This window comes from Cupressus sempervirens, chromosome 4 (genome assembly GCF_028749045.1).
Source record: "Cupressus sempervirens isolate cs-2001-9-10 chromosome 4, ASM2874904v1, whole genome shotgun sequence".
Classification (NCBI taxonomy): Eukaryota; Viridiplantae; Streptophyta; class Pinopsida; order Cupressales; family Cupressaceae; genus Cupressus; species Cupressus sempervirens.
In genome coordinates, this window is record NC_143121.1 from 301181980 (window position 1) to 301187878 (window position 5899).

Consider the following 5899-nt stretch of genomic DNA (forward strand, 5'->3'; position numbering starts at 1 on the left):
TAAATAGGAAGAAGAGTTCTTAATAGCTCGTTGACTACTATCACATCATCTATTGTTCCTCTTGTAGCTCTAATTGCAGATGGACTTGCTTTGATTCTTTCACTATATTTTGCAATGTTTTCATCTTCTCTCATTCTCATATGATAAAAATGGCCTCTTGAAATTTATTTTTTGTCTCTTTTTATGTTGTCATCTCCTCCATATATCTTCTCTACTTTGTTCTACATTTCATGGGTAGTAAGACAATCTTTGACTTCATCAAATTAAGAATAATTAAGAGAGGTAGAGATGTCAATAATCATTGTGTTATGATTCTCTTTTTCCACCATCTAGTCCAAAGTCAAAGGATTTGGAGGTGCTACATATTGATTCTCAAAGAAGTGTATGCATGTATCTCCAATGGTTCTCAAATGTTTCATGAGTTCTGCCATGCTTTGAATTTTTGTCTGCTCAACTTAGGAATCTCTCTTTTGTAACAGCTCTTGATCTTTATCTTGGGTCCTTGAAACTTTTTCTACAAGCACCAAAAAATTTGATACAAATTATTGGAAGTATAAGAGGATTAACTAAGAGGGGAGGGGTGAGTTAGTTACCACTAAATTTTTTTTAGATCCCTTAGATGTCAATAAAAACTTCTTATTAACTCAAATCCTTGTACAACTTGGTTAGAACTAGATATTCACTACAACTCAATTAACAAAGCAATCTTGAGATATTAATGTGTATTACCCTTTAGTAACTTAGTTTTAGAATGATAAATAAGTAAAAAAATAACATGAACACAAGAGACACCAAGATTTAACATGGAAACCTAATTTGGAAAAACCACCAATGTAACTAGTTACAACTTTTCACTCTTTTGAAGTCAGCCATATTAGGAGCCAACCCTGTTAAAGGTTACAAAATACACTATTAAAGGATTTGAATCACCCTATTAGAAGTGGCCTTGGTAGAGGTATTAAGACACTTCAATATAGAAATGTCACCTTGTTAGAGGATTTACAAAATGACTATTAAGTCAACTCTGTTAAGGGATTTCTTCATTGGTACAATTGTTAGAGAGTAACAATGATTGACTTAGTTGATGAAGCAACTCATTTGTAGATTCATATCATTATTTTGGTTTATCCTCTGGATCTTCCTTAATCAGAATTTTCTTTGCAACACCTTAGATATTCTAACCTTAATGGTAAAAATCCTTCTTTATTCATGTCATATCTTCTTCAACATCTTCTATATCTCAATCCACAACTTGACCTTTCATATATATGAAACTCAATGTCAAGTTGGCCTAAATACCCTTACAAATAAAAAATTAACATCCACAAATTCAGCTAACATAAACCAAAATAATGATAAAAATTTTTATATTGTCACTCAAATGACATTGAAATTGGGTCAATCAGTTACCACTAAGTTCCTTGCTGACCAACCTAACTCATTTTACACTAACTCCTTTGGGAACTAACCTAACTTGTTTTATACATGATTTCTTTAGTGACCAAACTAGTTCAGTTTACACTTGAGCATTGAACTTGACTTCCTCTAAACTTATGCTTGGTCAATACTAGAGTCTTCCAAGCTTGGTTTCAATGTGACAATTGTGTAACATCATTGATAATCATAGAATTGAATAATCAATTTCAATAATTAATATGTTCATTATTCAAAGGAAAAAGAGCCAAATTAGAACATGTGTCACATGTTCCTCTAATGAAATTGATTTGAAAAACATGATCATCTATTTTGTCACATAAAATAGATGAGATGAACTCACTTCATCTACTATGAGGGGCATTTTTATTAAAAAAAAGTTTCTAACAAAAAGTTTTTATAACACAAGTTTCAAACACTTTGTTTCTCCTAACATAATATGGCTTCATTAATCTTTCAAATAATGTATGCCCAATCTTTATATTATGATTTGTACTACAAAATGAGAGATACTTTTCATGTTGTATTATGTCCAACCAATTTTTTGTATGATGTTCATAAAGATTAGCTCTAACCCTATATCTGAGAACATCTCTAGTATTTGATGAAGGACTGGTATTATCATTTCAAAAAGAATTTTCTAAATTTTTGATTATATTATCAATCCTATCACAACAAGGAGCTCCACACATAATTTCCCAATTTCCTTCCAAAGTGTTATCATCCAAAACTATTCTCCTCTTAATATAGTTTGATATGGTTTTTCTACTAAAACCAATATGTGATGAAATTGAAGATATTTGTTTGTTTTGGGGTATACTACTACCAAGAATAGATTGAAACATAACTGTTGTTGTAGTGCTCTTATCTTTACTGATTTTTCTTCCCTATACAGCTCAAACCTTTCTTAAAATTTTCAATAATTTCACTTTGCATATTAGAAAATTTTCTCTTTTTTTGATGTTTTGTCTATATGTAGCAATTTAAATGACTTCCAAGTGTTTTTGTAAAAGAACATGATAAAGTACTTGATTTTTTTCAAGTGTTTCCAAAACATCAAATTCACTTGTTATTTATTTTACTATCTTATTCAAAGTTCTTTTTTTGGAAAGGCTTAATGATTTAAGATCAGCAAGTAATTTCAATTTATCCACATCAATTGTAAGTAAATGATCTAAATTTCTATGAGTGTTATTTTTCTTTACACTTGTGGCTAGTCTTATGTGTTCATCCACACCAATCTAGGTACATGATCCTAACCCTTCTCCAACATCCATTGCTTCATGTCCTAAATTATCATGTCTTGGATTTTATGTACTAGATTTTCATGTCCTAGATTGTCATGAGTCAAATATTCCTCAACATGTATTTTCTCATCTTGTGATTGTTTGTTAAGTCCTACATGTATATAAATTAATAAATTTGGAAAATTAATTATAAAATTAAAAATATGCACATCCATATGGATTTACACATGCACATACCTTCTTTTCTGTGATAATTTGCTAAAGTTTTCTCATGATTTCTTTGTTCTGCATCAGTTGATCTATTTCTTATAGATTTACATTTGTTCCTTGTTGTCATCCCATTTTCTTTAGTTTTCAAAAAGCTATCAAAATATTTTATTTTGTCTTCATTCTTGTTCGTTTTTCTTCAAAAGCAATGAATTTCTTGTAAGGTTGTTTTGTATTGATTTAAAAAATGAAGGCATAATTATTTTTTGTATCAAAAAAAAAATTAACTTTTTTTTTTTTTGACTTGCGAGCTTCATACGAATACCCTTTGGCTGACACGTCTTACTTTTTGAAGCCAATAACATAGCCAAGGGGCTTCAAACAAAGTCCCTTGGCTATGAAAATGGTACCATGGGGCATTGAATTTTGTTAAAGTCCCATGTCACCTATGGGGTTTCACTTGAAGCCCCTTGACTAACATTGGGGCTTTAATCAAAGCCCCTTGACTACAGAAGAGAATTTGTTCAACATCCCTAGACCTTCCTATGTGGCCATCATTGTGACAAGGAAACAAACACAGGTGGCTTCTAATGAAGGCCCTATCAAAAGGTGGTAAACCACTTTGACGGCTTTGTTCGAAGCTTTTTTGGGAGAAGATCCCAAAAAGGGCCAAATAACTTTAAATTCTAAAACTAAAATTGGAAAAGTATAAAAGTAAATAATTAATTTTAAAAATATATGATCATCAAAGATAAGTGTGTTAGCTTTATAACAAGTCAATAAAAAATTAATTTTTATATATACAAATCAAGTTATATTGATCAAAAGTAACCTACGTGTAAATTATCATTAGTGTCAGTTTGTCACTAAAAGAACCTATATTTTTTTATGAAATTGAACAAAAACAACAAAACTTGCTAGATATTGATGTTACTATTCTGTCCTTGAAAGAATTTTGTAATTTTCATAGTTTAAAAAAAGTTATTTTGACTAAAACAACCATCATTTTTCGAAAATATAAATTTTTGTATAAACCACTTCTCAAAGGAGATGAAAAAATGGACTTAAAATGAAATTACTAAAACAAAATTTTAGAAATTGTTAGAAACTAGATATAAAATGCTCAAAATCGCTAGTTTACATGATCAATAAATTCTTTATAGTTTTTTAGTAATATGCATTTAAAAATAAAGTTTTTATTAAAAATATCTATTTTAGTGTCAAACTTGGCCAAAAAATGGGAACCATTACCATGGCCTTACGGGAGTGGGTAGACCAATATATCACCAAACCTAACCTTCCATTACTTCACACATAATCATCACTTAGTTCTCAAAAAAATAATCATAATCATTAATGATTACAAGAAATAAATACAATCATATAAGAGATAAGTAAAGCATAATTTCAATAAGGAAACCATAGAAGGGAAAATTTGTGATGAGATAGAAATTTACATCTTAAAGAGACTCCAAATTCATCCTCATGAAGGCATACAAATGTTAAAAATAAATATGAAAGTAGATCAATCTTAAAGAGATCCCAATCCCTTAAAAAAGATAATTTATAGACACTAACTCCAAACAAATATCAATTCCCTAATCTAAACAACTCAATATGAAAGAAGGTTCAACCTCATGCAAGAAAAAGAAATTAACCTCACAACTAGTTACATCAAATAGAAGAAAACCATTATTTGAAATAAACTAAAAATATATATCACAATGGACCTTTGTAATTCTAATTTTTCATGTTTCCAATCTTTAGTCAACACTCTATTTCAAACTACATGCTCCACATCTACATAAAATGATACAACATGATCCATATTGACACAAAGTAATGTAAACTATCAAAATTAATCTCTAATATATATTTATTACCATTAAACTTATACAAAATAATTGTGGCTAGCTTAAACATCACACACTAATGACTAAGTGCAAGGCTAAAAGTGTTAAATAGTCAGTGAGTATGTGTAGGATCATGGTCAACCAAACTATGCTCTTAAGTGGCAATAAAAAATTAGCAAATAAGGGTTATGCCAACTTGACATGCCATTTTCTACTTGTTATAAACTTTATATCAAAAATTTGAGAGAAACAAATATCTAGAAAATTGAATTTAGTTTCAAAACTATTAGGCCTTATCTTGAAAAAATAAAAATTGATTAGTCAAAATTTTGAATTTTAATACAATATAATAAAAATTTTATGATAAAAAAAATAGATTTATGTTTGACTACCTTAATCAAAATCAAATGATAATATTTTTAAATAATATTTTGGATAGAAGAAGTAGACTCATGTCTGGATGTGACACATATTTTTGGGTATTTTTGTTCTAAATAATTAATTTATTATTAATATTTTGCTATAGTATTTTTGGAATAAAAAAACTCTCATTTTTGACCACCTTAACTAATTCAGAACTCAACAAAATTTATTTTTTCTTTTTTCTCCCTTATAGTAGAAAATGCATAAAATGTGATGCATCTTTTGGATTTTAAAAATGTTGTACCATTTGAAAGTTATAGTTATTATTCAAGCAGTGTGTTAATTAACACTTTATACATAACTCCATTAGAAAATAAGTAATATTTAATTACTAAACTCATAATTTGACAAACCTTACATTTATGGAAAGTTAAGAGCATTCTTAAGAAACCCTTTTCATTTAATCAAATGTTGCTGACCAAAAACTACCCAAATTCTTAGTGAAAATAATAGGGTAGGTAACCATTGGTTCTCCATGAACATAAAGAATATTTTAATTTTTTGATAAGGGAATGGTAAGATCATCCCTAATTTTTTGAAGGACCATATCTAATTCATTCAACAAATACCCCTCAAATAGTTGCCTGGATAAAGTGGCAATGAGATCATTGGCCACACAGAAGTGTTAGGCTACTAAAATAAACATGGACACAATATCTAGGTTAGACTAGAATCTATTAGCATTGTTAAAAAATTAGTGCCCAGGACACCATAATACAACTTTCTAGATGATCC